The sequence below is a fragment of the Macaca fascicularis genome, chromosome 9, assembly GCF_037993035.2.
Source record: "Macaca fascicularis isolate 582-1 chromosome 9, T2T-MFA8v1.1".
In the NCBI taxonomy this organism is placed as follows: domain Eukaryota; kingdom Metazoa; phylum Chordata; class Mammalia; order Primates; family Cercopithecidae; genus Macaca; species Macaca fascicularis.
In genome coordinates this window covers 51916212-51937277 of record NC_088383.1, presented here as the reverse complement: position 1 = coordinate 51937277, position 21066 = coordinate 51916212, and the positions used below count along the sequence as shown (strand labels likewise).

Below are 21066 nucleotides of genomic sequence, written 5' to 3'. Positions count from 1 at the left end.
AGAAAATTGAAGCTTTGAATCCATAACTAATGAGGAAAGAACTATTATGTTTAATTGCATATGGAGATTGATTTTTCAAATTACTTTTCAAGGTATTAAAAAATATCTGCTTGCCGGGCATGGTGGCTCATACCTGTAATCCAAGCACTTTGGGAGGCCGAATCAGGTGGATCACCTGAGGTCAGGAGTTCGAGACCAGCCTGACCAACATGGTGAAACCCCGTCTCTACTAAAAATACAAAATTAGCTGGGCACAGTGGTGCATGCCTGTAATCCCAGCTACTTGGGAGGGTGAGGCAGGAGAATCGCTTGAACCTGGGAGGCAGAGGTTGCAGCGAGCTGAGCCGAGATCATGCCATTGCACTCCAGCCTGGGCAACAAGAGCAAAACCGCATCTCAAAAAATAAACAAAAATTAAAATATATAAAAATATCTGCTTCATTATATACATCGAATCATCAGAAACTAACATTTAAGCTTCCTTTCCAAATAACAAAAGTCCTGATGCATTGTTAAGAAAAACTGCCCATCAGTGAGCTCTGCACACCACATTGTAAGCATGATGGCTTATCTTCCTTTACATTGGGAGCTCGGCTTCTAGTTCCAAAGTGTACAGCAGCTTTTAATCTATCACCCCATGGCAGGAAGGCATTACTGCAATACTTTCACTCTAGTGAAATCATCCTGAGGTCACAAAATGTGTTCAGGGTAACATAGTGGCTTGTGGCACTGGGATAGAAACCTGCATTGTTAGATCATTCATTTTAGGGCAGGGTTCCCATAGAAGGAAGTGGGTCTGGGCTGGGAATATCACCTCCTAGGAAATATGCAGTAAGATGGATTGTGTGTCTAAAGGTTAAACTCTTTCCCAAAGGTATTCAATGGCATTAGAAGTAACTCACCCCAGCTAGAGAAACTGTGTAGTAGTGTGAATGTAAGCAGTGAGATTAAATCTTCAGGAAACACAATGAAAGTCATTTTTTTTTCACATGGATGGATCCAGGCCATATGGAGGCTTCACTGCTTCTTATACCTCCAGTGAAGATGCAGATAATGTGGGATGTTGTAAATGTACCTCATTTTGATCAGGTGCATTGCAGATGCCCCCCAGCTACTGCCAATGGCAGCAGAGCCATCCATTTTCCCTTTAGTGATCAAAGTTCACTTGAAATATTTGACATAAGACAAACACATATAAGCAGATCAAAAACTTACTGCAGACAGAAAAAAGCTTTCTGGTTTCAGGAAGAAACTGCTGTGGTGAATTTAAAACTTTAATGCCATTAGATGAACTTCTAGCACAGTTTCAGTCGTGTTACCATGAAGATTGGTGACCTGTCCCATAGTCCTTGGTCAATTATTTGGTGCGGAAAGAGAGCATCTACCTCCTAGAAGGTAGCTTAGTCTCGGAGAGTAATTAATTTTGCTGGGGACAGAACAGGCTTTATTGTTTCTAGTCATCTATTCACACACGTATTTCCAGTGAAAATAAATGGGAGGTTTGATTTGATATAGAATATTTCAAAATTAAGCAAGATATGGTCTCTAATTATAAATATCCTCCTATTTCCTGGATTGGTGCTATTACCTAAGGGTTTTAAAATTTAGAAGTGGAAGTGAATATTAAAAAAAAAAACCACTAAATTATTTCATTGGTACAAGAAGCATCTATTACTTTATTAAAAGGGGGCAAATTCATTGGTAGGTCAATGTCCTATTATCTGTTTGATTTAAATTAAATTATTAGATCAAGTGGAGAATTGCTAATCAAGCCATTAGGACCTGCCACCATTATATTTGGGTATTCCTCTAAATTAAATATTAATGAACAGTAGCCCTCAATATTTTAACTTATTGATACAGAGCCAAACCCCAGCCACCTAATCTACACCAACAGGAAGATAGAGAACTGATTTTTGCACATTTTTCCTTTATAAACTTGCAGAAACTTCCATAACTTGCATGCCTTTTACCCATAATCATAATCCTGACTGCATCTAGAAAAACAAATCAAAGCAGTAATGTTGATGTTTTAGTTACTATTCCTGTATTGTTTATCTCTTCTGTTGTGGCCTGAATCTTACTACCACTTTCTCTGTTGCCTTCTGTTTTCTTAGTGTGTGGTGGGTCTCTTCCAAACACTTCTGAAGGAAACTTTACTTCTCCTGGCTATGATGGAGTCAGGAATTACTCGACAAACCTAAACTGTGAATGAACTCTCAGCAATCCAAATCAGGAAAAATCATCTATTTATAATCATTTTGAAGATTTTTTTACTTAGAAAGTCACCAAGACTGTCAATTTGATGTCCTCGAGTTTCGAGTGGGTGAGTTCTAAGAACACATTCTCCCATTTATATATTCTTTTTATGTTTTTGTTGTTGTGGCTGTTGTTGTTTTGAGATAGGAGCTCACTGTCTTGCCCAGACTGGAGTGCAGTGGTGTGATCATAGCTCACTGCAGCCTCAACCTCCCAGGCTCAGGTGATCCTCCTGCCTCGGTCTCCCAAGTAGCTTGGACTACATGCATGCACCACCATGTACAACTAATTTTTAAAAATTTTTGTAGAGATGCGGTCTCTCTGTGTTGTCCAGGCTGGTCTCGAACTCGTGGCCTCAGGTGATCCTTCCTCCTTGGCCTCCCAAAGAGCTGGGGTTGCAGACATGAGCCACCATGCCTGACCTATAATATTCTTCTTATGCTTGGAGACCACCAACAATGAAGGGAGTCAAATGGCTCTAACATAGGTATGTATGATACAAAAGAACTCTGTTCAAAGAAAGCCATAATTCTGTGTGTGCCCAGCTGAGGAAAATGAACCCCAGGGACAGTGAGCGAGGCAGATCACTGCACAACTAGACCCTGTGTTACAGTCGCTTGGTTTTCTGCCATGTGAGACTTCCTCAAGGGAGAGTCCACTACTATCAAGACTCCTTTCCAAGGAGACTGGGACTTAGCATGGTCAGCATGTGTTGGCAGTTTCCTGAACTTCCAGGATTTACAAAGTGGCTGTGAAATTCTCCTGAGGGCTTAGGTGTTAAAAGAAGTTTTGCAATGTACCAGATGGAGAAACCCATGGAAGCTATTTGGGGAAATAACCCCAAAGCAGTCATTTGTCTTTGTTTTTGTAACAGAAAAGTATTGTGATGTACTCAATAAGCCATAGTTCACTTAAGAATTTTTAAAACTCTGTATTCAAGAAGGATGAATCAATTTTCATTCTTTCTTATAATCAAGGTGTAGTTTATTCATTAGGTTGCTTCTGTGATTACGCTGACATTTTTTTCTCAGTAAATAAACAAGTAGATAGAGAAGACAATAATATTGTAAATAGTATTTACTGTCAAAGTTTTGCTGAGTTCTGTGTTATGCCAAAATTGAAAGAAAAGGAGGCTGGGCTTGGCGCGGTGGCTCACGCCTGTAATCCCAGCACTTTGGGAGGCTGAGGCGGGTAGATCACAAGGTCAGGAGATCGAGACCATCCTGGCTAACACAGTGAAACCCTTCTCTACTAAAAATACAAAAAATTAGCCGAGCAAGGTGGCGGGCACATGTGGTCCCAGCTACTCAGGAGGCTGAGGCAGGAGAATGGCATGAACCCGGGAGGTGGAGCTTGCAGTGAGCCTAGATCACGCCACTGCACTCCAGTCTGGGTGACAGAGCAAGACTCTGTCTCAAAAAAAAAACAAAATACAAAATGTGCTCTTAAGATAGATAACTTGATTTTCTCTAACCTCTATAGTCTGGAATATTGTCTCTTTGGCCTTTCTGTAAATGCTATATAGACCAATAATATTCTTAACTTTAATTTTGAATTTCTTCATTCAGGAATTCTAATTCCATGTACCCAACCTAGCTAGTCCTCTCGCCTGATACCCCAGATGATAAATTTAATTAATTAATTAATTAATTAATTTATGTGATGGGAGTCTCCCTCTGTCTCCCAGGCTGGAGTGCAGTGGCTCATTCTCAGGTTACTGCAATCTCCACCTACTGGGTTCAAGTGATTCTCCTGCCTCAGCCTCCTGAGTAGCTGGGAATACAGGCACGCGCCACCACTCCTGGCTAATTTTTTTTTTTGTATTTTTAGTAGAGATGGGGTTTCAGCGTGTTGGTAAGGCTGGTCTCGAGCTCCTGACCTCATGTTCTGCCTGCCTTGGCTTCCCAAAGTGCTGGGATTACAGGCGTGAGCCACTGCACCTGGCCTCCCAGATGATAAATCTTATTGCTTGGTGTATAAAGAAAATGTGGCACATATACACCATGGACTACTATGCAGCCATAAAAAAGAATGAGTTCATGTCCTTTGCAGAGACATGGATGAAGCTGGAAATCATCCAGATCCTACTGCTCCTGCCATGCTGCATCACTGCCACTCACTGCAGTGAGCCCAGCTGTGCAGCTGTAGGCTACAGCCTCCAGCATGCAGCAGGTGGCTCTTTCTTTCCCCCTTCCTTTTTTTTTTTTTTTTTTCCTCCAAGATGGATTCTTGCTCTGTTACCTGGGCTAGACTGCAGTGGCGCGATCTTGGCTCACTACAACCTCCGCCTCCTGGGTTTAAGCGATTCTCCTGCTTCAGCCTCCCAAGTAGCTGGGACTACAGGAGCACCACTCCCGGCTAATTTTTGTATGTTTAGCAGAGACGGGGGTTTCACCATCTTGGCCAGGCTGGTCTTAAACTTGACCTCGTGATCCACCGGCCTCGGCCTCCCAAAGTGCTGGGATTACAGGCATGAGTCACCATGCCCAGCCCCTTCCCCACTTCTAAGCTGGGCACACACCAGCAGAACACACAGAAGCAAAAGAGCCTGGAACGGGCTGACTCCCGCTTAGCAGGCTTTATATACCAAGGTTCCTGGACTACATGTTCTGATTGGATGAGAGCAAGCCTTAGGCTAACCAATCAGAACATGATAGGAAAGCCCAATCAGAATAAGCCTAGAGGTTTTCTTTCATCCAATCAGAACATTGGTGGCGACAACAGAGACTGAAGTGCAGCCGGAGCAGTAAGATGGCGGACTAGCAGCTGGCTCGGTACGGTGCTATAGCGGGAGGAGAAGGTGGTTTCCGCTGACGCAAGCTGGAGGCCGGAGCCTGTGGCACAGTGGCTCGCCTCGCTGAGGCTGGTGGCTGCAACAGAGACGGCACAGCTGCCGGAGTGGTAGAAAGGCGGCCACGGTAGGTGCGTATCCTCAACTGTACTGCCCACTGCGTGGGAGTGCTATTCCGGGCATCACTGCCTGCAGCTGGGAGGGGGTTGGGGTGCTATCCAGGGCTGTGGTGCTCGGGGACGGAGGGCGGGTTGGGGCGCTGTTCTAGGCGTCATTTCTTCCGGTATGGGGGCGGTTTGGGGTCGCTATTGGGTGCTCGAGGTGAGGACGGATTGGGGGCGCTATCGGTGGTTACACTTCCTGGGAGTGTGGGGGTGTTCGGGACACTATCGAGGGCTACACTGCTGGTGGTGGCAAAGGTGGCCGCCACAGCGGTGGCCTCCAAGGAAGGAGCCAGGCTCCAGAATCTAGAGGGAGACCTCCTACTGCTCGTGGATTTAGCCCGGTGGGGGCACAGCGTTTCCATGGGAATCATGAGCATGGCAGGGCCCCGACACCCGTCATGGTTCCTGGGTCTGCGTCCTCTTGCTCTGTGTTGAGACAATCTGGGATCCCTGGACACGGAGTAGCAGGCGTCATGGGGGGACAGGGCCCTGTGGGTGGAGGCGTTAGGAACGGAAACTGGCACTCGGATTGGGCGGGGGGCGCGGGGAGGGGGGGACAGGGCAGGCGGGGTGGTGGTGGCTGGGTGTGAGTTTTGCTGTTCTTGCTCGCCGAGGAGCCGCAGCCCCGGTGGGCCCAACGGCTCCTGTGGATGGGGAGCAGGCCACTGTGGAGTCTCCAGTTAACTGAAACCTGTCACTGCCACCCAGTGGCCACTATGACGAGGTTAGGCTCTAACGTTACCACTCCCTGCATCATGTTCTAGGCTTTTCTGACTTTGTTGGCTCAGCTGCTCCGTGCCAGAAGGAGGAACAACCTGCCACACGCTGGAAAGTGAAGGCTGGAGCCTGGAGCCTGGGACGTGGCGGCTGGCTTCGCTGCGGTGGCTGGTGCTTTGGAGGAGTAGGTAGGAGGGCCGCCGTCTGTGGCCAGGTTGGGGGGCAGGGCTGTGGCTGTGGCCAGGTGGTAAGAGCCTTGTATGGAGCGCCAGTGCATCGAGGGCGACAGCAACGGTGGTTGTATTGGCATTGGCCCTAGTGGTGGCAGCAGCCGCAAGTCTGGGGTCCTGGGAAGTGGGAGTAGGAGCGCTGCGGAGCCACCTGGCCTGGCATGGGTAGGAAGCTGTGGGTGCTGTGCCGTGGGCCTCGGTGGTAGCAGTGGAGGTGCCGTCAGGGCAAGGAGGAGTCCTCCCCCTTCTTCTGTAGAATCTGGAGGGTCCCTTCCTTCTGCTGGCACCTGAGCCAGACGTGAATGGAGCATTATCTCAGTCTTAACAAAATTTAGGGGGTGATTGTGTATCTTTTTGCTTGTTTTTTTTTGTTGTTGTTGTAAAAAAGTCTTGAACTTTTTCAGTTTTCATGAATCAAGGAGGGGAAAAAAGGTATCATAATAGGCCTTCTGGTTCCCTCACCTGTTCTTTTTCCTTTCTTCCAGTCTGTTTTATTCTCATCATCATCATCTCGTTCCTCTTTACTTGCTTATGCTGCTGGTTCTATTTCTTGTTTCTATTCTTGTTTCTCCTTCACCTCCTCCTGCTTTTGTTTGCTTTTTCCCAAACCAAAACTGAGTTAACAATAAACTACTTGTCAGTGTGTTGTACTTTAAAAATAATTGGTCCATTACTATGTCTTAGAGATTTATATAATTATTTAGTTACTTGAATAGCTATGCTTTCCTGTTCCTGTTAACGCATTGTAGGTAGTTATACAAGTAATTAAAAAAAAAATGAAGCATCAAATAAAATACTGGTAGGAAACAGCCATTTCATACCTCTTTTATATTAGTCTGGAGATATGCAAGAGGCATGGGGTAATAAGTTCCAATTTAGGAGGTCATTAAGTAAACTATATTTCCTTCATGTTATTTCTCTGCCACTGTTTTCAAGATTATTATCTGCATGAGCAAACCTGGTTTGTCACCACATCTTTACAATAGGAAAAGGAAGGGGAGATCATGTGAATAATGTTTTAAGGCCAGGATTCACAACCAAAAGCAAGGCTTTATTAACTTTTGCCTTTAAGAACCTGCAGTACTGAGCCCTCTTTCCTAGTATTACAACCTTTAGTATGAACCCTTTTTTCAGTGATTGCTCTAGAAGTTTATGCATTTTATTGAATACTTTAAAGAAACAAATGTATATTGTATCATTTTTCAAGCCCACAGAGATGGATTAAGGCTTATAATTTTGACACTTTTAAAATTATTTTTAAGATTATGGCATGTAAAATACTGTTGCTATATGTAAGAATATGCATAAGTACCACCAGATAGCTTATTTTGAAGAGACAGTGTCTAAATTTTTGTCCAGAGTAGATTGGTTGCAGTTTCTTAGGTGTGTTTCTCAGTACATTGCCTCAGTGTTTTAAAGCATGTAGAAATTTGGATTGTTTACTCTCATATGGTCGTTTGTTTATAGGTTGTTTAATATTTCTAGGGACTAAAGACATCACAGCCTCCTTTAAGATTCAGTACTATTAATAAGATTTGTTATATATAGGGTTAGAATCCAACAAACTCAAGAGGAAAATTGTTAAATTATATAGCTGTAGAGCAGGACATAAAACCTAGGTTCTAAGCTCTAAGGGAGCTACCAAACAAGTGCGTCAGTGACTGAGCATAGCATAGAGTGGGCAGAATTACAGGATGGTTAAGAGAGTGAGCTGTGCAGCCTAACTCTATGTAAACATGACTTTTTTTTTTTTTTTTTTTTTTTAAACAGATTCTCACTCTGTCGCCCAAGCTGGAGTGCAGTGGTGCAATCTGGGCTTACTGCAACCTCCGCCTTTCAGGTTGAAGGGATTCTTTTGCCTCAGCCTTCCGAGTAGCTGAGACTACATAAGTGCATGCCACTACACCTAGCTAATTTTTGTATTTTTTGGTAGAGATGGGGTATCACTCTGTTGGCCAGGTCTGTCTCGAACTCCAGACTTCAAGTGATCTGCCTGTCTTGGCCTCCCAAAGTGCTGGCTCCCAATTGCAGGCATAAGTCACTGCCTCTAGCCTGGGGAGGGAGGGTTACTGTTGAAGTATTATCTTTGTATCCTAAAACATGCCCTTTTGAAAGCGATGACGTTGATAAAAATCTTCTGCTGAAGTCTTTGCAAGGTATCATCTTTTTACCTCCATTTTCCTACGTAGTGTTTGTATTTAATGTTTTCTTGTATTCCACAGACTGTGTTTTAGTATTTATAACTATAGTATTATGTATTACTTTTCTACATTGAAAAGGAAAAATTGTATTGACCTTTTCTTAACATATAAATGAACTTGACAAGCAAACATTTTTCAAATCAGTTTTCCCTTTCACTAATCTCAAAGTGGATACAAGACACACTTTCCCATTTAAGGTAAAGGTACACATTTATACCTTATCTCAGAATAGTCAGAAGTCGGGTTCTTATTGTGTGGTTAGTAATGCAAATATTAATAAGTTCATGTACTTAGTATTTAGAAGAATTCTGAAATAGCACTTGTTAATTTGTAACTTTTATGCATTTATTACTTTTTTGTAATTTTTTGTAGTGTTCCCAAACTTGACACTCATAGGCTGTTAGTAGTAGGTTTTACTTCTATCTCTTCTGGCCTTGAGTATATAAGATGTATTTTCCTTATGTTTAGCATATAATATAAATTTAATTGTTCAGATTTTAAACAAAAAGGACCTATAGAATTATTGCTTACATTGACACCGGCCCAGTTGTCCCATGGATAGGGTTTTGTTTGGATCAACGTAAGAGTTGACCCTGCTGTTAAACCTTGAAACTTGTATCTGTTTTATCTGAGTTCTCTCCTCAAAAAAAGACCTTCAGTATCAAATAACTGAAAAATATCAGATCTCAGCACCAGATGCCTCCTGCCCCTCTCTAATTTCTGTTCTCTTACACATTATTACATTTCTTTCCTGACCCTAGTTTTAGTCAGTCAGGGAGATAAATTTGAGACTGAGCCCCTATCTCCTGGGCTGCAGCACCAGGTTAAAGCTTTCTTGCTTGGTAATACTTGTCACCTCAATGACTAGTTACTGTCTGGTGAGCAGCAGGACCTGGACCAAACCCTTGGTGTTCAGGTAGTAACATGAACAACGATCTTAACTGTCATTCTTTACTGAAATTTTACTTTTTAATTACCGGCCTCTTCTTTATTATCTATCATTCCTTTGACCTCATATCTCTTTTTTCTTTGACTTTACAGTCAAAGAACTTAATGCTTCCTAAATCCAAATATTAAAGTTAAAAAAAGAGAAAGGAAATGTGTGCAGAGAAAGTGTGTTTTAGAAGTTAATTAAAGATGGATTCACAGATGTTTGTAGATTTACCTAGAGTTTTGAATTCAGGTGAGTTTTCACAATATGCAGTAAGTTGAAAAGAATCCCAAGATAATTGTGACATAATAAAGCTAGGTATTGAAAACCAAAAAGATTTCACCTCAGTATGGCACTTTTAATTCAAGAACAGTAACCACCAAATGAGTTTTTCAGACTAATCATTACTCTTTAAAAATTAAGAGAAAATGTATGTATAACTTTTATTTTAGTTTTAGTACAGCTTCTGACTTTATTTATCAATAGATAGGACAAAATAGATGAGCATCTGCTTTCCTTCCCCCTAAGCAATGTATTCTTCCGAAATGTAATACATTTTTATTTATACTTGAAGGCAGTGTTTTTCAATCTTTTCCATGTTAGTAGCTCAGATCTTTAAGGACAGTGGATGTATACTAGGGGCAACTTGTGGTCTTAATCCTTACTGGAGCTCTGATAATCTTAGATTCTTTCTTTCCTATTTGTGAATAAACTTCTGCTCCAGTAGGATAAACCTGTTTACCATGTGACTGCCTAACTGATCTATTGCTTTATGTCCCAGTTTTTAGAAGCAAGCAGATTATATTACCCGGATTAAAATGTTTTCTTGATACTGAAGATAGGATCTTAAATTTCTACTTATGAGTTACTTTAAGTACAACTTTGATTAAATTATGGGGATCGAGTTTCCATAGCTTTCACCATAGTGAAAATGGAAAGCAGGAAGCATTCTACAGCAAACCCTGAACTTATTTATAGAAAGTTAATTAAGTGTCTGAGCAAAGCAAGCATTCACACTTCGGGGTGTGTGTGTGTGTGTGTATGTGTGAGTGAGACAGATGAGCATGGTACTTGAAGCATAATTGTGCTTCTTCAGGTTGCAATATCCAGTAATTTTATCATACAGTTACAGTAACTAATGTTAAATCCACAAACCTACTTTGGTCTACTCTGTATTTGTATTCTAAAATAATATTTTTTAGCTTCCAAATAGAAGTGTTATAATTTTTTCTGAATTAGAAAGTATTTTTTCCATTGAGTTAAAAAATCATTTTTCATGTTTATTATATCTTAAAAATGATTGCATTGTTATCTAGATTCTCTTTTGTCTTTCACTGTGAGTTTTTATTGGTTTATTATATGTTTATTTTGTTTTTAGGAAGCCATCATTCTTCAGAAGGCAATGATGGAACAGTACCAGCAGCAACTGAAGGACCAGCAGAAGGTTAAAAGAAAAAGAGATTTTATGTGTTACTGTATTTGTTGTATTTTTATTTTTTATTTTTTTCCTCGAAATGGAGTCTTGTTCCATCACCAGGCTGGAGTGCAGTGGCATGAACTCAGCTCACTGCAACCTCCGACTCCCTGGTTCAAGGGATTCTTCTGCCTCAGCCTCCTGAGTAGCTGGGATTACAGGCACGCACCACCACACCCAGCTAATTTTTGTATTTTTAGTAGAGACAGGGTTTCACCATGTTGGCCAGGATGGTCTCGATCTCCTGACCTTGTGATTTCGCCTGCCTTGGCCTCACAAAGTGCTGGGATTACAGGCGTGAGCCACCATGCCTGGCCTGTTGTATGTCTATTCTCTTTTACAGATTATATTATTCTTAAAACACCTGTCTTGGAAATAAAAGATGATTCTTTTTGGTATGCTTTCCTAGGCAACAAGTTGTTTTAAGTTATAAGAGTTAATATACCTCTTTACTATATTGATCAGTAAAGCCTATGAGGATGAAAACTAAGTGGTAACTGAAGGTCTTCATGATGCAAATACTATTTTTCTGATCATAGTTTTTATTATAAATTGTAACTTCCTAAGTATGTATGCTTCATTACTTGTTGATGTCTAAATCTGGCCTAGTAGTCAGTGCACATGGTAACAGATGGTAACGCTAGGTGACAACCTTTAATAATAGAAAAATAGAACATTCTCTTTAATGCAGATTTATTGACATTTTTAGGTATAACAGTTTCCTGCTGACAGCTTTTCAAGTGCTTGTCCATCTTCTCTGTAATACTGGGGCTTTAGTTAAGGGATACTCGAGTGTTGTCAGTAAATTAGTTTATGTACATAGATGTGTTTTTACAGTTCCTCTTCCTGCATTCAGTGTTTAGCTTTTCAGTTATGCTTCCAATTAAGTGTATTTAATTATTTAATCTCTGAAAGTAGAATTAATTCAACTAAATTAAAGGGGCAAATTTTTAATAAGCATTTAATTCGTATGCTGTTTACAGAAAAACTATCTGGGTTTTAAAAAGTTGCTTTAGATTTTGTCATCTTAGTATGTCCTTATGTGGTGTACTGTTTTGGTGTTTTATTTTTATTTTTTGATAAAATATACATAATACAAAATAACACTTGACCATTTTTAAGGGCACACAGGTCCCTGGTGTTTTAAGCACATCCGTGTTGTTAGCCATCACCACTCTCCATCTCCAGAGCTTTGTCACCATTCTAAACTGCAGCTCTGTACCCCATAAGCAATAGCTCCCCATTGAACCCTCCTCCTGGCCCCTGGCAATTACTATTCTATTTTCTGTTTATGAATTTGTTTATTCTAAATACCTTATATAAGTGGACTTGTACAATATTTGTCCTTTTGTGTCTGGCTTATTTCACTTAGCATAATGCTGTCAAGGCTCGTAACACTATCAGAATTTCCTTTTTTAAGAAAAAAATTTTATTTGTAGAAGTGAGGTCTTGCCGTGTTGCCCAGGCTGGTCTCAAAATTCTGTGCTTAAGCGACCAGCCCGCCTTGACCTCCCAAAGTGCTAGGATTACAGGTGTAAGCTGCTGAACCTGGTGAGTTTTTTTTTTTTAAATGCCTGAATAATATTCTGCGTATGTGTATATTACATTTTCTTTATTCACCTACCGATGGGCATAGGGCTGGTTCTACCTTTTGACCACTGTGAATAATGCTGCTGTTAAACGGGTGTACAAATACCTGTTTGAGTCCCTGCTCTTAGTTCTTTTGGGTATAGAGCTTAAAGGGTGTTGTTGGATCATGTAATTCTATGCTTAATATGTTAACTACCAAACCGTTTTCCACAGTGGGCTGTAACATTTTACATTCCAAAAAGCAATCCATAAAGGTTCCAATTTATCTCTATTATTGTTAACAGTTAATATTTTCTGTTTATGTATTGCATTTTTATAGTGTTTGAAATTCATCTGAGGGTTTTCCTGATACCAAAATATTAGAAAATGTTTTTTAAAAAAATGCCTTGTTGTAAAGACTTTTACATGTTACTTGATGCCCTGTGATCTATTTTCTCAGTAAGAAGAGGAACTTCTCTTCACCCAGCCTCATTCCACTGCACCCACTCTTTTCTGTGTTGGGTTATGCGGGGGAGAAAGGGAGCTTTGTACCACTGTCCTGTGTTGTGGTAGCCCATCACTGAGTTGTAAAGCACCTTGCCTCCTCTTTTACTTGGGAGAAATGCATTGATGCTAGGTGCCATATGGATTTATTTTTGGAGTGATATTTTTCTAATTTTATGGAATTAATACTAGATAGAAAGTTAGCAGATGGATTCTGTATCTGATGAGAGTTTTGGGTAACTTGAATACCTAGTTTCTGAGCCTTATTTTTCCTCTGATGCAAGACCACTGTAAATTAGCCAGCCGGTGAAAAACTCTTACCGCTCTGGATATGGGTTTAGGACCCTGGATTTCTACTACTCATTTTTTTACTACTTGCGCAGGGATCATGGCCCAAGTTGCAGTGTCCCCCCTGCCTGTTGAAGATGAGTTCTCAGAGAGCAGGATGGCTGTGACATTCCTGATGTCAGCTCTCGAGTCCATGATGAGACTTTTTGTTCTAACATTCCATATTTGAGTAGGACTGGGCTGTAGATAAGGTTGATTTGTTTTTTGTAGAACATAATTTTATGTTTTTTTTTTTTTTAATAATGAGTAGTTCTTTCTCTTGAATAGTAGCTGTGGTCAAACACTTCAAACCAAATGTGCATGTGGAGATTCTACACCAGTTTTCGGACAATCTGGATACCAACTGGGTATCCCCCAATTGCATTCTGACACTACCTGGAGTTAGTGCTGACCCTTCAGGATAGAGGCTCAGTCCCACAAGACTACCTTCACTTCACATGCCAATTGCAAGTCGTAGGTTGTTAGATGTACTTTTGACCAATCAATTAGAAACCAGGATCTCATGGCCCCCTTCTTCGGTTGAATCATTTGCTAGAACAGCTTGCAGAACTCAGAAAAACAGGTTATTTTCTTTTTTTTCTGAGATACAGGGTCTTACTGTGTTGCCAGGCTGCAATTCAGCCGTGTGATCAAAGCTCATTGTAGCCTTGAACTCCTGGACTCGTGATCCTCCTGCCCCAGCCTCCCAATGAGAGTACAGGCCTGCACCACCATATCTGGCTATGTTCTTTTATGTTTTGTAGAGATGGCGTCTTGTTATGTTGCCCAGGCTGGTCCCAAATTTCTGGGCTCACATGATCCTCCCATCTCAACCTCCCAAAGTGCTAGGATTATGGGCGTGAGCCACTGGATCTCACCAATTTACTTTCTATTACTGGTTCATTGTAAAGGATATATTTCAGAAACAGCCAATGAAAGAGATGTACACATGCTGGGCTTCTGCCTGTATTCTCAGCACTTTGGGAGACCGAAGCAGGAGCATCGCTTAAGCTCAAGAATTTAAGACCAGGCTGGGCAACACTGTGAAACCCCATCTCTACAAATTTTTTTTTTCTAAAATTAGCCTGGTGCGGTGACATGTGCCTACACTTGTAGTTACTCAGGAGGTTGAGGTGAAAGGATGGCTTGAACTAGGGAGGCATACTGGTTGCAGTGATCCACGATTGTGCCGCTCTAACCTGGGAGACAGAGCCAGACCCTGTCTCAAAAAAAAAAAAAAAAAAAAAAAAAAAGGGAAATAGATGCACAGGGCAGGGTATGTGGGAAGGGGCACAGAGCTTCCATGCCCTCTATTGGGCATGTTACCTCTTAGTATCCCCTTTGTGTTCAGCAACCCAGACATTCTCCAAACCCTGTTGTTTAGGGTGTTTATGAAGGCTTCATTATGCAGGCATGATTGATGAAATCAGTTGACTGTTGGTGATTAAGTCAATCTTCAGCCACTGTTTCTTTCTGGAGCTCAGTAGGTGAGGCTGACAGTTCCAAGCCTCTAATCACATGGTTTGCTCTTCTGGCAACCAGCCCTCCTCCTGAAGCTGTCTAGGAGCTTTCAGTCACCCAGTCATCTCAGTAACATCATCAAATGCATTCTTACTATGGTGGAGATCCCATAGGTCTTAGAGGTTCTTGTGTTAGAAACCTGGGACTAAGACCAAATATTGAAACAGAAGATGCTCCTATCACCTTTATCACCGAGAAGTTTATGAGAACTTTAGAAGCTCTGTGCCGGGATAAGGGCAGAAACCAAATGTGTATTTCTTTTCTTTTTCTTTTTGGACAGAGTGTCTCTCTCTCACCCATACTGGAGTGTAATGATGCAGTCATATCTGTCTGCAGCCTCAACCACCTGGGCTCAAACAATTCTTCCGCCTCAGCCTTTGAAGTATTTGGGACTACAGGTGCACACCATCCTTGCTCAGCTAATTTTTGTATTTTTTTGTAGAGATGGGATCTTGTTACGTTGCCAAGGCTGGTCTCGACCTCCTGGGCTAAAGCGACCCTTTCACCTCAGCCTCTCAAGTAGCTGAAAATACGGATGCATACCACCATGCCCAGCTAATTTTTTCTTTTCTTATTTCTTTTTGGTTTTGTTGTTTAGTTGGGGATCTTGCTATGTTTCCCAGGTTGGTCTTGAACTCCTGGCCTCAAGCCTTTCCCCGCTTTGACCTCCTAAACTGTTGGAATTATGGGTGTGAGCCACGACTACTGTGTCTAGCAGTCACAAGGGTTTTTATAAGAGAAAGAGGGAGGTAAGAGAGTCAGAATTGGAGGAGATGTGATGATGGAAGCAGAGGTCAGAGAAGGAGATTTGAATATGCTTCGCTTCTGGCTTTGAAGATGCAGTTAGGGGCCATGAGCCAATTGAATGGGGGTGGCTTTTAGAAGCTGGGAAAGGCAAGGGAACACATCCTCTCTGGAGCCTCCAGAAGGAATGCAGTCCTGCTGACACCTTGGCTTTAGCCTTAATTGACCTATTTTGGACTTCTGGCTCCCAGAACTGTTAGGTGGTAGATTTGTGGTGTATTAAGGCACTCAATGTAGGGCAGTTTGTAACAGCTGCAAGAAGAAATGAACATGAACCCAGGGGTGGTGGCCCACACCTATAATTCCAGGTATTTAGGAAGCTGAGGCAGGAGGATTGCTTTGGCCCAGGAGTTCAAGACAAGCCTGGGTAGCATAGTGATGCCATATATATATTTTTTAAAAATTAGCAGGTGTGGTGGCATGCACCTGTAGTCTTAGCTATTAGAGAGGCTGAGGCAGGACGATTGCTTCACCTATGAGTTCGAGGTCTCAGTTGTGATCATGCCATGGCACACCAGCCTGAGTGACACAGCGAGATTTTGTGGGAACAAAAAAAAGGAGTGAGCATGGCAGGAATGGGTACAGATGGCAATATTAAATAGAGTGGCCAGGGTCGCCCTAAGTGAAAATTGAGCAAAGACTTGAAGTGGGGGAAGCAGCTGGCCAAGGTGCTGAGGTAGGAACATTGTAGGCAGAAACAACAGGATAAAGTTGCTAGAAGGGAACTCCGTGATGTGTCTGAAGCTCAGGAAAGTGACCAGTGGGGCCGGGTGGGGGGAGTGGAAGGGGAAGAGAAGTAGGGGAGGAGGCCAGGGAGTTGTTGGGCTGAGATCAGTAAAGATTGTGTAAGCCCTGGGAGGCTATTGCTGGGGCTTTGACTTTTACTCTGACTGGGATGGGAACTGCGGGAGGTTCTGAGCAGAGAGGCAACGTGATCTTTCTTCTGATTTAAAAACATCCCTTGGCTGCTGAGTTGAGAAAGATTGTGGGGAGATTTGGGTAGAAACAGGAGTCCTGAATGTGGCAACATCCAGGCAGGAGATAACGTGTTTCTGACCAGGGTCATGGCAATGGTGAGAGATGGTTGAATTTTTTTTTTTTTTTTTTTTTTTTGAGACAGAGTCTCTTTCTGTTGCCCAGGCTGGAGTACAGTGGCGTGATCTCAGCTTACTGCAACCTATGCCTCCCAGGTTCAAGCGATTCTCCCGCCTCAGCCTCCCAAGTAGCTGGGAGTACAGACGCCTGCTAGCCCACCTGGCTAATTTTTGCATTTTTAGTAGAGATGGGGTTTCACCATATTGATCAGGCTGGTCTTGAATTCCTGACCTTGTGATCCGCCCGCCTCAGCCTCTGAAAGTGCTGGGATTATAGGTGTGAGCCACCGCGCCCGGTCCTGAGAGATGGTTGATTCTTGTTGAAATACTAAGTAATAATAATAAGAATAATAAAAAACAGTACTGGCTTTCGCAATTATATGAAATAAGGGATGATAGATTAAAGAAACCTCAAGTCAGGCCGGTGCAGTGGCTTATGCCTGTAGTGTCAGCACTTTGGGAGGCAGAGATAGGAGAATTGTTTTAAGTCCGGGAGTTTGAGACCACCCTTGGCAACATAGCAAGATTTCTCTACACAAATAAAAATTAATAACATGTAATTATCCAGGCATGGTGGTGTGTGTCTGTAGAATCAGTTACTGCAGTTGTCGAGGTGGGCAGATCTCTTGAGGGTGGGAGTTTTGAAACCAGCTTGGGCAACATAGCAAGGTCTCTCTCTCCACCAAAAAAAAAAAAAAAAAATAGCTGGGAGTTGTGATGCTCACTTGTAGTCCTAGCTATGGTGAGACTGAGGCAGGAGGATCCCCTGAGACTAGGTGATCAAGGCTGCAGTTAGCTATGAGTGCAGGACTGCATTCCAGCCAGAGTGACAGAGTGAAACTCTGTCTCAAAATGCAAAGTAAAAAATCTCAAGTCGGACCAGTTCCTTTTTGACCATGCAGCCTTTTCAACCCCATAGCTGCGTGACTGGGTTTGTGTTGCTGGAGATGAGGAGACCTGTGCCCAGTTGTTGCCTGTCTAATCAGTTTATTTTTAAATATATTAGTGAAATTTATTTCATACTTTATGTCCTCATATTGTGTGGTTTTTTGAATTCTCCTTTGAATAGCTTGTAACTAACTATTCAAACATCTTATTGATTCCATAATTCTTTTCTAACTCGCTTCTTAAAAATCAGAATTGATACTAGACTACCTACTCAGTTTTTATTAATGAGGAGATGGAGTTGTTTGCACACTTTACCTAAGATTAGTGTCATATTAGCCAAATCAAATCAATACTTGAGCAAATGCAAAATTAGAGCTTCTTCAGCATGGAACTCTCTCATGATTCTTGAAGATGCCATTTCCTTTTTTAGTCTTTAGTAAAGAGCTGCTATCATTTCAGACCCCTTACTATTTAGGCACTTAGGAATTTTTCACTGGAATTCATGTAAAGAAAGACCATGGGCGTTTCTAATGAATTTAACATTCATCATTTAACTTCATGACTCATCCCTAGGGCTGTAGTTTTACTAATGAATTTTTCAGATACTACTCAGCTAGCAACTGAGCCTAACCAGGAACACACCCTCAACCATTTAGTGGTCTTTTTTTTTTCCTTCTTTATTCCTCCTGAAAGTCGATTACTCTCAGAAGGTGGTGAAAACTTGCATGTCTTTTGTTTTTTTTCCTAGAGACAAGCTCTTGCTCTCTCACTCAGGCTGCAGTGCAGTGGCTTGATCATGCCTCACTGCAGCTGGAAACCCTTGGGCTCAAACAATCCCCCAACCTCAGCCTCCCAAATAGCTGGGACTACAGACGTTTGCCCCTATGCCCAGCTAATTTCTTTGTTTTTTTATTGTTGAGATGGGATCTTGCTATGCTGCCGAGGATGGTGTCAAACTCCTGGCCTCAAGTGATCTCTCTGCCTCAGCTTCCCAAAGTGCTGGAACTGTATACAGGCCTGAGCCACCTGTGTTCAACCCCCATTTTCTTTTTTGTTTTTTTTTTTTTTTGAGATGGAGTCTAGCTCAGTTGCCCAGGCTGGTGTGCAGTGGTGCCATCTCGGCTCACTGCAACCTCCACCTCCCTGTTTTAAGCAATTCCCCTGCCTGTTAATATGAAGGCCGCCATGGCTGATGCCAACCAGTTCTGTCCCTGTATGTCCAAGCACCAGACTTCCTTACTGACCCTTTGCAATTTCAGACCCTCCATCAGCCTCCTGTATCCTGCTGGAGATTTTGGAGCGTCTCAGCATCTCTGGGGCTGCTCGCATGCATCAGGGAGGGAAAGGCAACAAAGCCCACACAGACCCTTGCAAGCATCTCAGGATCTCCCAGTGGGATCCTCTTTTCCCCAGCTCATTCCTTAAAATTCTGCTGACTCCCCTACTTCTTCCTCCAGCTCAGCACTTACCTGGAGTTGCCCCAAAGGTGACCACAGGGGAATTTTCACAAGGGACTTCCCCAGACTGTTCTGAGATAAAGGGGGTTAGGATTACAAAGAAGTAAACTCTAAACCCTGGTATCATGATCCCAAAGCATTTCTTAAGGGATGTACCCACAGTGGGCGCTGCAGCTCATCTTATTGGGAGAAAAGGAGACCAAGGACGTTTTTTCTAGATATGTCTGCAGTGAGGGGTCTGGTTATGCAGTTTATAGTAGAGCTTAAGGAATCTGTTCCAGGACCAGGGATACTTTCTTTTAAGTGTTTCGAATTACAACCTAAACACAACACCTTTACTGATGTCTGAATGGTCAGGGCCCTGGCTTGGGTTCAGGTCTGCAGGGGAAAGCATGCAGGTGTCCAGGCCACGGAATAACAGAGCAGTCAAGTGTCTGTGTATTCTTGGTCAGAACATACGGAAAATGTGAAGAAACTGCGGAATCCTACTCTTTCCTTTCTAGTAAGAATTGATATTAGGAAGTACAAGTCATTTGATTATGTTTTTCTTTTTAAAAAATTGTTTTGTGCAATTTGATTTTCTGTACATATATATTGATTTAAAGGAGTGAGAGACTTTCTAATTTCTAAAAAAATACACTTGGAAATTTGAGGGGATTACGTTGAATCTGTAAATCAATTTATAGGGTATTGTTATCCGAATAATATTAAGTATTTTTAAAATTATTGTAGGTATACATAAGTATGGGTTACATGGGATGTTTTGATACAGGCATACAGTGCATAATAATCACTCACATCCTGGAGGGTAGGGTATCCATCCCCTCAAACATGTGTCCTTTGTCTTAGAAACAGACCATCCTTGAACATAAGATGACTTCCAGTTATTTTTCAGTTTATCTTTGATTTCTTTCAGCATTACAAATTGTGTAAAATTCCTGTACCTCTCTTAAATTTTTTCTCAATGTTTTTTATTGATACCATTATAAATGGAATTGTTTATTTTATTTTTAATTGTTGGTTGCTTTTATATAAACCATAATCTACTTTGGCATGCCAGTTTTCTGTCTTGTAACATGGATAAATTTGTGTATTAATTCTACTCATATTTTAGTGAATCCCTTTTTTTACAGAAAATTATTTCATTTGCAATAATGACAGTTCTATTTTTATTTTAAATCTGGACAATTTTTTTTCTGTTGTAGAATTTCCCTGGCTAATACCTCCAGTACACTGCTGAGTAGAGTGGTTAAAGTGGAAATTCTTGCCTTCTCAAACTTTCAGGTAAAGAAGCACAAGTCTGTCACCGTTAAGTATGACGTTAGTTATAGGTTTTTCATAGATACCTCTTAGTGGGTCTCAAAATCTTATTCTATCAGTAGTTTGCTGGGGGTTTTGTCAGGAATGGATGCTTGATTTTTGTAACTTTCTCTGTGCCTATTTACAGGATCATTTTTTGTTCTTTACTAGTATTGGGCATTATCTTGATTGAATTTTAGATATTAAGTCACAACTGCATTTGCAAAACAATCACATTTGGTCTTGGTGTATATTCACATTTTATGTGCCTGGATTTAGCTTGCCTATGTTTTCTGAGGATGTATGTGTCTATATGAATATGGCATATTTGCCCACAGTCCTTCTATTATACTTGTGTCTGGCCTTAGTATTACAGTAATACTGGGCTCTAGAATTAATTGGAAAGTGTTTCCTCTTCTTCATTTTTTGGAAGTATTTTCTGCTGAAGAATTAGCATGAATTATTTATTGAATATTGGTAGAATGTTTTACATAGGTTATTTTGCCCTGGACTTTTCTTTGTGAAAGTATTTTAAATTAATATTTCTGCTTTACTTGAGTGACAATTCATAATACATAAATGTATATTTTATATTATACTTTTCAGTTTACTTTTATAATTTGTACATCCAAGATATTGATTTCTCGACTGGGTGCAGTGGCTCACACCTGTAATCCCAGCACTTTGGGAGGCTGAGGCGGGTGGATCACAAGGTCAGGAGATCGAGACCATCTTGGCTAACACGGTGAAACCCTGCCTCTACTAAAAATACAAAACATTAGCCAGGTGCAGTGGCAGGCACCTGTAGTCCCAGCTACAGGTGAGGCTGGGAGGCT

The 21066-nt window shown here is 41.6% G+C and overlaps 1 long non-coding RNA gene across 2 annotated transcripts in view; it reads left to right on the top strand.

The window, feature by feature from the left end:
- The first annotated feature begins 4981 nt into the window (after window positions 1–4981).
- Window positions 4982–21066, top strand: part of LOC135965079 (uncharacterized) — a 51338-nt gene continuing 35253 nt past the window's right edge. For both annotated transcript variants that reach the window (XR_010577934.2, XR_010577935.2), the window contains exons 1-4: window positions 4982–5181; window positions 5979–6119; window positions 10672–10737; window positions 20137–20215. This is a non-coding gene — a long non-coding RNA (uncharacterized lncRNA). The remainder of the gene's footprint in view (window positions 5182–5978; window positions 6120–10671; window positions 10738–20136; window positions 20216–21066) is intronic.